At 51.1% G+C, this 11826-nt stretch overlaps 1 pseudogene; it reads left to right on the top strand.

Moving 5' to 3' along the window:
* The first annotated feature begins 5717 nt into the window (after positions 1–5717).
* LOC113490587 lies at positions 5718–7317 on the top strand (annotated as a pseudogene).
* Positions 7318–11826: the final 4509 nt, after the last annotated feature.

Genomic DNA, 11826 nt, shown 5'->3' on the forward strand with positions numbered 1-11826 from the left:
ATCTCCCTGTGAAAAAGCAGGGATACAACCATAAGACGAGAAGACCCTGTGGAACTTTAAAATCAACGGCCCCCCCCCCCCCCGACTTACCCCTAACGGGCCTACCCCACCGTGAGCACTTGGCCGCCATTTTTAGGTTGGGGCGACCTTGGAGTAAAACAAACCCTCCAAACCTAAGACCACACCTCTTCACCAAGACCACCCCCTCGACGTGCTAATAGCAACCAGACCCAATAAAGTTGAGTAATGGACCAAGCTACCCCAGGGATAACAGCGCAATCCCCCCCAAGAGCCCATATCGACGGGGGGGCTTACGACCTCGATGTTGGATCAGGACATCCTAATGGTGCAGCCGCTATTAAGGGTTCGTTTGTTCAACGATTAACAGTCCTACGTGATCTGAGTTCAGACCGGAGCAATCCAGGTCGGTTTCTATCTATGACACACCCCCCCCAGTACGAAAGGACCGGGAGGGTGGGGCCACTGCTACACAGTATGCCCCCACACCACGCAGTGAGCACCACTCAACTGCCTACAAGAACACACTTCACCCTAGAAAAGGGCAGCTAGCGTGGCAGAGCCCGGCAAGTGCAAAAGGCTTAAGCCCTTTCCCCAGAGGTTCAAATCCTCTCCCTAGCTACCCCAATGCCCCTGCCCCCCATCGCCCATCTAACCATATCACTATCATACATCATCCCCATCCTAATCGCCGTTGCCTTCCTCACTCTGGTAGAACGAAAAATACTAAGCTACATACAAGCACGAAAAGGACCTAACATTGTAGGCCCATTCGGCCTCCTCCAACCAGTGGCCGACGGCGTAAAACTATTCATCAAGGAACCAATCCGACCATCCACATCCTCCCCACTACTATTTACCACAACCCCCATACTCGCCCTACTACTAGCACTCACAATCTGAGCCCCCCTCCCCCTCCCGTTTCCACTAGCTGATCTTAACCTAAGCCTGCTATTTCTACTGGCCATATCCAGCCTTGCAGTGTACTCAATCCTGTGATCAGGTTGAGCCTCCAACTCAAAATATGCCCTCATCGGTGCACTGCGGGCCGTAGCCCAAACCATCTCCTACGAGGTAACACTAGCTATTATCCTACTGGCCCTGATTATCCCCAGCGGCAACTACTCCCTAAGCACCGTAAGCACCGCACAAGAGCCCCTCTGACTCTTTTTCTCATCCTGGCCCCTAGCAATAATATGATTCATTTCCACCCTAGCCGAAACCAACCGAGCACCATTCGACCTGACAGAAGGGGAATCGGAGCTGGTATCCGGGTTCAATGTGGAGTACGCAGCAGGCCCCTTCGCCCTATTCTTCCTGGCTGAGTATGCCAACATTATACTGATAAACGCCCTAACCGCCATCTTATTTTTCAACCCCAGCATGTTAAACATAACCCAAGAACTCTACCCCATGACACTGGCTACAGAAACCTTACTCCTGTCATCAACCTTCCTGTGAATCCGCGCCTCCTACCCGCGATTTCGCTACGACCAACTCATGCACCTTCTCTGAAAGAACTTCCTCCCCATGACCCTAGCACTATGCCTCTGACACACCAGCATACCCACCTGCTACGCTGGGCTACCCCCTTGCCTAAGGAAATGTGCCTGAACGCAAAGGGTCACTATGATAAAGTGAACATAGAGGTACACAACCCTCTCATTTCCTAACTTAGAAAAGTGGGGATCGAACCCACACAAAAGGGATCAAAACCCTTCATACTCCCCCTATATTATTTTCTAGTAAGGTCAGCTAAAAAAGCTATCGGGCCCATACCCCGAAAATGACGGTTTAACCCCATCCCTCACTAATGAGCCCCCATACAACAGCACTAGTCAGCATGAGCTTAGCACTGGGATCAGCAATCACCATTTCAAGCAACCATTGAATAATGGCCTGAGTTGGATTAGAAATCAACACCCTGGCCATTATCCCCCTGATCTCCAAGTCACACCACCCGCGAGCCGTTGAGGCCGCAGTTAAATACTTCCTAGTACAAGCCTCCGCATCAGCCCTACTTCTATTTTCAAGCACAGTCAACGCATGGTTCTCTGGACAATGGGACACCACACAAATAACCCACCCAACAGCCTGCCTCCTTCTAACAGTAGCAATTGCAATAAAACTCGGATTAGTACCCTTCCACTTCTGATACCCAGAAGTCCTCCAAGGCACACCACTCACTACCGCCCTCCTCCTGTCCACACTAATAAAATTTCCCCCACTCACCCTCCTCCTAATAACACACAACTCCCTAAACCCCACCCTTCTCACCACTATAGCCATCTCCTCAACAGCCTTGGGCGGATGAATGGGCTTAAACCAGACACAAACCCGCAAAATCCTAGCCTTCTCATCAATCTCCCACCTCGGCTGAATGGCTGTCATCATCTTATACCAACCCAAACTCACCCTACTAACCTTCTACCTCTACACCATAATAACCGCCACCGTATTTCTAACCCTAAATACAACAAAGGCCCTAAACCTGGCAACAATGATAACCACTTGAACAAAAGCACCCGCCCTCAACTCATCCCTGATGTTAACCCTCCTCTCCCTAGCAGGCCTCCCCCCACTGACAGGATTCCTACCAAAATGGCTCATCATCCAGGAACTAACAAAACAAGAACTCACCCCAACAGCCACAGCTATCGCCTCACTATCACTCCTGAGCCTGTTTTTTTACCTCCGACTCACATACCACTCAACAATCACCACCCCCCCAAACACCTCAACCCACATAAAACAGTGACGCACTAACAACCCAACAAGCACCCTCACCGCCACCCTCACCTCCACATCCATCATACTCCTCCCACTCACCCCCATAATCCTGGCCTCTGCCTAGAAACTTAGGATAGCTGACCCACAAACCGAAGGCCTTCAAAGCCTTAAACAAGAGTTAAAACCTCTTAGTTTCTGCTAAGATCCGCAGGACATTAACCTGCATCTTCTGAATGCAACCCAGACACTTTAATTAAGCTAGAACCTTCCTAGACAGATGGGCCTCGATCCCATAATAATCTGATTAACAGCCAGATGCCTAAACCTAACGGGCTTCTGCCTACTAGACCCCGGTACACACTCAGTGTACATCAATGAGCTTGCAACTCAACATGAAACTTCACCACAGGGCCGATAAGAAGAGGAATTAAACCCCTGTAAAAAGGTCTACAGCCTAACGCCTATTACACTCAGCCATCTTACCTATGACACCTATGACATTCATCAACCGATGACTATTCTCAACCAACCACAAAGACATTGGCACCCTGTACCTTATCTTCGGCGCATGAGCTGGCATAGTTGGAACAGCCCTAAGCCTCTTAATCCGAGCCGAGCTGGGACAACCAGGAACCCTCCTAGGAGACGACCAAATCTACAATGTAATTGTTACCGCCCACGCCTTCGTAATAATTTTCTTTATGGTTATACCCATTATAATCGGCGGCTTCGGAAACTGACTAGTCCCACTAATAATCGGAGCCCCGGACATAGCCTTCCCCCGCATAAACAACATGAGCTTCTGATTATTGCCCCCATCGCTCATGCTCCTCCTGGCCTCCTCCACAGTAGAGGCCGGGGCCGGCACAGGTTGAACAGTCTATCCCCCTCTGGCTGGGAACCTCGCCCATGCCGGAGCCTCAGTAGACCTGGCCATCTTCTCCCTCCATCTAGCCGGAGTCTCCTCCATCCTGGGAGCAATCAACTTCATCACAACTGCCATCAACATAAAACCCCCATCCCTATCACAATACCAAACCCCCCTGTTCGTATGGTCCGTACTAATCACCGCCATCCTCCTACTACTATCTCTCCCCGTCCTAGCAGCAGGAATCACTATACTACTCACAGATCGCAACCTAAACACCACCTTCTTCGACCCGGCCGGAGGGGGAGACCCAATTCTGTACCAACACCTCTTCTGATTCTTCGGCCACCCAGAAGTCTACATCCTCATCCTGCCCGGCTTCGGAATTATCTCACACGTGGTGGCCTACTATGCGGGCAAAAAAGAGCCATTCGGCTACATGGGCATAGTCTGAGCCATGCTGTCCATCGGCTTCCTCGGCTTCATCGTATGGGCCCACCACATATTCACAGTGGGAATAGACGTCGACACCCGAGCCTACTTCACATCCGCTACAATAATTATTGCCATCCCCACCGGCATCAAAGTCTTCAGTTGACTAGCCACCCTGCACGGCGGCACAATTAAATGAGATCCCCCAATACTCTGGGCCCTGGGATTCATCTTCTTGTTCACCATTGGAGGCCTAACGGGCATCGTCCTAGCCAACTCATCACTAGACATCGCCCTTCACGACACATACTACGTTGTCGCCCACTTCCACTACGTCCTCTCCATGGGCGCCGTATTTGCAATCCTAGCCGGATTTACCCACTGATTCCCACTGCTCACCGGGTACACACTCCACCAAACATGGGCCAAGGCCCACTTCGGCGTCATATTCGTGGGGGTAAATTTAACCTTCTTCCCGCAACACTTCCTAGGGCTAGCAGGCATACCCCGCCGATACTCAGACTACCCAGACGCCTACACCACATGAAACACCCTATCCTCTATCGGCTCCCTAATCTCCCTGACAGCCGCAATAATGCTCACGTTCATCATCTGAGAGGCCCTCGCATCCAAACGAAAAGCCCCCCAATCAGAGCAGACCGCCACCAACATCGAATGGATCCACGGCTGCCCACCACCCTACCACACCTTCGAAGAACCAGCCTTCGTCCAAGTACAAGAAAGGAAGGAGTCGAACCCTCATATGCTGGTTTCAAGCCAACCGCATCCAACCGCTCATGCTTCTTTCTTCATTGGGACATTAGTAAATCAATTACGCAGCCTTGTCAAGACTGAATTACAGATGAAAACCCTGTATGCCCCACAATGGCAAACCACCTACAACTAGGATTTCAAGATGCCTCCTCTCCGATCATAGAGGAACTCGCAGAATTTCACGACCACGCCCTAATGGTAGCCCTGACAATCTGCAGCCTAGTCCTCTACCTACTAGCACTCATACTTACAGAGAAACTAACCACCAACACAGTAGATGCGCAGGAAATCGAACTAGTCTGAACCATCCTACCCGCTATCGTACTCATCTTGCTAGCCCTCCCATCCCTACAAATTCTCTACATAATAGACGAGCTCAACGAACCAGACCTAACTATCAAAGCAATCGGCCACCAATGATACTGGGCATATGAATACACCGACTTCAAAGACCTGTCATTCGACTCCTACATAACACCAACAGCAGACCTGCCACCAGGACACTTCCGTCTCCTAGAAGTAGACCACCGAATCGTAATTCCCATAGAATCACCAATCCGCATCATCGTCACAGCCAGCGACGTACTCCACTCCTGAGCCGTCCCGTCACTCGGGGTAAAAACAGACGCAATCCCAGGCCGCCTTAACCAGACATCGATCCTCACCACCCGACCGGGAATTTTCTACGGCCAATGCTCTGAGATCTGCGGAGCCAACCACAGCTACATGCCAATCGTGGTGGAATCCACCCCCCTATCAGACTTCGAAAGTTGGTCCTCACTTCTATCATCATAACCCCGCTAGGAAGCTATGCATCAGCACCAGCCTTTTAAGCCGGAGAAAGAGGAAACCCGCCCCCTCCCTAGTGATATGCCACAACTTAACCCAGGTCCATGATTCACCATCATACTAATCTCCTGATTGACCCTGTCCGCCGTAATCCAACCAAAACTTCTATCGTTCTCCCCCATCGCCCAACCCACACGCAAAACCCCTACACCTAACAACACCTCCCCATGAACCTGACCATGAACCTAAGCTTCTTCGACCAATTTTCCAGCCCATGCCTGCTAGGAATCCCTCTTGCCCTCATCTCTATACTATTCCCAACCCTACTGCTGCCAGCACCGGACAGCCGATGAGTTACAAACCGCCTATCCGCGCTCCAACTATGATTCGTGAGCACAATCACAAAACAACTAATAATACCTATAAGCAAACAGGGCCATAAATGATCCCTAGTCCTCACCTCCCTGTTAACAATACTAATAGCAATCAACCTGCTGGGCCTACTACCGTACACCTTCACCCCAACAACCCAACTATCCATGAACATAGCCCTGGCATTCCCCCTATGACTAGCCACACTCCTCACAGGCCTGCGCAACCAGCCATCCGCCTCCCTAGGACACCTACTGCCAGAAGGAACCCCCACTCCACTAGTCCCAGCCCTGATTTTAATCGAAACCACCAGCCTACTTATCCGCCCCCTAGCCCTAGGAGTACGCCTAACAGCAAACCTAACAGCAGGTCACCTCCTCATTCAACTCATCTCAACGGCCGTCATGGTACTCCTGCCCATCATACCAGCAATTTCAATCCTAACCGCAACAATCCTACTCCTGCTCACCATCCTAGAGATTGCAGTGGCCATAATCCAAGCCTACGTGTTTGTCCTTTTACTGAGCCTCTACTTACAAGAAAATATCTAATGGCCCACCAAACACACTCATACCACATGGTAGACCCCAGCCCATGACCGATTCTAGGGGCAGCCTCTGCCCTACTAATCACCTCCGGACTTGCCACATGATTCCACTACCACTCCACGCTACTCCTGACACTAGGCCTACTATCCACAGTCCTTGTCATAACCCAATGATGGCGAGACATCGTACGAGAAAGCACATTCCAAGGCCACCACACCCCACCAGTCCAAAAAGGACTACGATACGGAATAATCTTATTCATCACATCAGAGGCATTCTTCTTCCTAGGGTTTTTCTGAGCATTCTTCCACTCCAGCCTGGCCCCCACCCCAGAACTGGGCGGCCAGTGACCCCCGACAGGAGTGAGCCCACTCAACCCCGTAGAAGTCCCCCTCCTAAATACAGCCATTCTCCTAGCCTCCGGCGTCACTGTCACATGAGCACACCACAGCATCACAGAGGCCAACCAAAAGCAGGCAATCCACGCACTAACCCTAACCATCCTTCTAGGGCTCTACTTTACAGCACTCCAAGCAACAGAGTACCACGAAGCACCCTTTTCCATCGCCGACGGCGTATACGGCTCGACCTTTTTTGTAGCCACAGGCTTCCACGGCCTCCACGTAATCATCGGCTCATCTTTTCTACTAATCTGCCTCCTACGACTCATCAAATTCCACTTCACATCCCACCACCACTTCGGATTCGAAGCAGCCGCATGATATTGACACTTCGTAGACATTATCTGACTATTCCTCTATACAACAATCTACTGATGAGGCTCCTGCTCTTCTAGTATAGTTATTACAATTGACTTCCAATCTCTAAAGTCTGGATACAGCCCAGAGAAGAGCAATAAACGCCATCCTATTCATATTCACTGCCTCCCTCGTCCTAAGCACACTCCTAATCATACTAAACATGTGGGTAACCCAAGTAAAATCGGACCAGGAAAAACTATCCCCATACGAATGTGGCTTCGACCCACTGGGGTCAGCCCGCCTACCATTCTCAATCCGATTCTTCCTCAGTAGCAATCCTATTCCTTCTATTCGACCTAGAAATCGCTCTCCTACTCCCCCTCCCATGAGCCACCCAACTCCAATCCCCCCCCACAACCCTAACTTGAACCCTCATCATAGTTGCCCTCCTCACCCTGGGCCTGGTCTACGAGTGAACGCAGGGAGGCCTAGAATGAGCTGAATAACCAGAAAGTTAGTCTAACCAAGACAGTTGATTTCGACTCAACAGACCATAGCCCCAAGCCTATGACTTTCTCTATGTCGCTCACCCACCTCCCCTTCTATTCAGCCTTCGCCCTAAGCACCCTAGGACTGACCCTTCACCGAACCCACCTGGTTTCAGCCCTCCTATGCCTAGAAAGCATAATATTAGCTATATTCATCGCCTTATCAGCCTGACCCATGGAAAACCAAGCACCATCAACAACCTTAATGCCAATACTCATACTTGCATTCTCAGCCTGCGAGGCGGGCACCGGACTAGCCATGCTAGTAGCCTCCACCCGAACCCACGGCTCCGACCACCTACATAACCTAAACCTCCTGCAATGCTAAAAATCATCATCCCAACAACCATACTGCTCCCCACAGCCCTACTATCATCCCCCAAACTCCTATGAACGAACACCACCGCCCACAGCTTATTAATCGCAACCCTCAGCCTCCATTGACTCCTGCCCTCGTACTACCCCTACAAAACCACAACCCCATGAACCGGACTCGACCAAATCTCATCCCCCCTTCTAGTCCTGTCGTGCTGACTACTCCCGCTCATACTCATGGCAAGCCAAAACCACCTACAACATGACCCACTCCCACGAAAACGAATATTTATTGCAACCCTAACCACTGTTCAGCCCCTCCTTCTACTAGCCTTTTCAAGCACAGAACTAACCCTCTTCTACATTACATTTGAAGCGACCCTAATCCCAACCTTAATCTTAATTACACGATGGGGGAGCCAGCCAGAGCGCCTAAGCGCCGGAATCTACCTGCTCTTCTACACCCTAATCAGCTCCCTACCCCTCCTAGTCACTATCCTCCACCTCCAGACACAAACCGGCACCCTCCACCTCATGATAGTTAAACTGACACACCCTGCACCAACCCACTCATGATCTAGCCTCCTATCCGGCCTGGCCCTATTGACTGCCTTTATAGTAAAAGCCCCGTTATACGGCCTCCACCTATGGCTCCCCAAAGCTCACGTAGAAGCCCCAATTGCAGGGTCCATACTCCTTGCCGCACTGCTCCTGAAACTAGGCGGATACGGCATCATACGAGTCACCCCCCTAATAAGCCCCCCACCAGCCTGCATTTACTACCCATTTATCGTGCTAGCCCTGTGAGGCGCCCTAATAACAAGCTCCATCTGCATGCGCCAAACCGACCTAAAGTCACTGATCGCCTACTCCTCCGTAAGCCACATGGGGCTAGTTATCGCCGCAACCATAATCCAAACCCCATGATCATTCTCAAGCGCCCTAATCCTAATGGTATCGCACGGACTAACCTCCTCCGTGCTATTCTGCCTAGCCAACACCACCTATGAACGAACCCACAGCCGAACCATGCTCCTAACACGAGGCCTACAACCCCTACTCCCCCTCTCAGCCACCTGATGACTCCTAGCAAGCCTCACAAACATAGCCCTCCCCCCAACCACAAACCTAATGGCCGAGCTCACCATCCTAACTACCCTATTCAACTGATCAGCCCCCACAATTGTCCTCACGGGCACCGCAACCCTACTAACCGCCTCCTACACACTATCCATGCTACTAACCACCCAACGAGGCCCTCTGCCAACCTACATAACATCAGTACAAAGCTCAAATACCCGAGAACACCTACTCATAACACTCCACCTCGCCCCCCTACTCCTATTAATCCTAAAACCAGAACTAATATCAGGGACCCCCCTATGCAAGTATAGTTTAAAAAAAACATTAGCCTGTGACCCTAAAAACAGAAGTTAAACCCTTCTTACCTGCCATGAGGGGAGGTTTAACCAACAAGAACTGCTAATTCTTGCATCTGAGTCTAGACCCTCAGCCCCCTTGCCACTTTTAAAGGATAGCAGTAATCCACTGGCCTTAGGAGCCACCCACCTTGGTGCAAGTCCAAGTAAAAGTAATGAACGCCCAAACACTGCTGAGCTCTTCACTACTCCTAACACTCTTCATCCTCACAGCCCCCCTTCTAGCCAACTTATTCCCCAACCCGCCCAAAAATACCCCCCTCCTAATTACACACACCATCAAAACAGCCTTCATGACCAGCCTAATCCCAGCAACACTATTTATCTACCTAGGTACGGACAATATCACCTCCCACTGAGAATGGAATCCCATCATAGGACTCAAGATCCCCCTCAGCTTCAAGCTGGATCAATACTCCATAATATTCCTCCCCACCGCCTTATTCGTAACATGGTCCATCCTGCAATTCACCTCCTGATACATGGCCTCAGAGCCAAACATCATCAAATTCCTCCTACACCTGCTAACATTCCTAATTGCCATGCTCCTCTTAACAACAGCCAACAACATCTTCCTCCTGTTTGTCGGATGGGAGGGCGTAGGCATCATGTCCTTCCTGCTAATCGGCTGGTGATACGGCCGAGCAGAGGCCAACACAGCCGCCCTCCAAGCCCTACTGTACAATCGAATTGGCGACATCGGACTCATCATCACCATGGCATGGCTGGCCTCACACCTTAACACCTGGGAACTCCAACAAATCCCCCCCTCACAGCTCCCAATAGCCCCCCTTCTGGGCCTAATCCTAGCCGCCACAGGAAAGTCCGCCCAATTCGGCCTCCACCCATGACTACCGGCCGCCATGGAAGGCCCCACCCCAGTATCCGCCCTACTCCACTCAAGCACCATAGTTGTAGCCGGAATCTTCCTACTAATTCGCACCCACCCCCTGCTCACCAACAACCAACCCGCCCTCACCCTATGCCTTTGCCTCGGGGCCCTCTCAACCCTATTCGCCGCCACATGCGCCCTCACCCAAAACGACATCAAAAAAATCATCGCCTTCTCCACATCTAGCCAGCTGGGACTAATAATAGTCACCATTGGACTTAACCTGCCCCAACTAGCCTTCCTACACATCTCTACCCACGCCTTCTTCAAAGCCATGCTATTCCTCTGCTCCGGATCAATCATCCACAACCTCAACGGAGAACAGGACATCCGAAAAATGGGAAACCTACAAAAAATGCTCCCAACCACCACCTCCTGCCTCACCATCGGCAACCTGGCCCTCATAGGAACCCCCTTCCTGGCAGGCTTCTACTCAAAAGACCTTATTATTGAGAGCCTGAATATATCCTACCTGAACACCTGAGCACTACTACTAACCCTCCTAGCCACATCGTTCACAGCAATATACACCCTGCGCATAACCATCCTAGTACAGACCGGCCACACCCGTTCACCAGCAACAACCCCAATCAACGAAAACAGCCCAGCAATCTACAAACCCCTCACCCGCCTAGCCATGGGCAGCATCACGGCGGGCCTATTATTTACATCACTAACCCTGCCCTCGCACACACCACCAATGACCATACCACTACATACAAAAATAGGGGCACTCACAGCCACAGCCCTGGGCCTAGCCCTCGCCCTAGAACTCTCCACCCTAGCACAACTCATGACCCCCCCCAAACAAAACCACGCCGCAACCTTCTCCACACTACTGGGCTTCTTTAACCCCCTAATCCACCGATCAGGCTCAACAAGCCTACTAAACAACGGACAAAAAATTGCCCTCAACCTAATCGACCTTTTCTGGTACAAAAAAATAGGCCCCGAAGGACTAGCCGACCTACAACTGACGGCAACAAAAACCTCAACCGCCATCCACACAGGGTTGATCAAAGCCTACCTGGGATCATTCGCCCTAACCACCCTCACCGCCACCCTACTCACACACAACCAATAATAATGGCCCCCAACATTCGCAAATCGCACCCACTCCTAAAAATAGCCAACAACTCCCTAATTGACCTACCCACCCCCCCCAACATCTCCGCCTGATGAAACTTCGGATCCCTACTAGGCATCTGCTTGACAACCCAGATCATTACTGGCCTCCTACTAGCCACCCACTACACAGCCGACTCCTCCCTAGCCTTCACAGCCGTCTCACACACATGCCGAGACGTCCAATACGGCTGACTCATCCGCAACCTCCACGCAAACGGAGCATCCATGTTCTTCATCTGCATCTACCTCCACATTGGACGGGGCTTATACTA

This window comes from Athene cunicularia, unplaced genomic scaffold (genome assembly GCF_003259725.1).
Source record: "Athene cunicularia isolate RWA unplaced genomic scaffold, athCun1 SCF_153, whole genome shotgun sequence".
Taxonomy (NCBI): domain Eukaryota; kingdom Metazoa; phylum Chordata; class Aves; order Strigiformes; family Strigidae; genus Athene; species Athene cunicularia.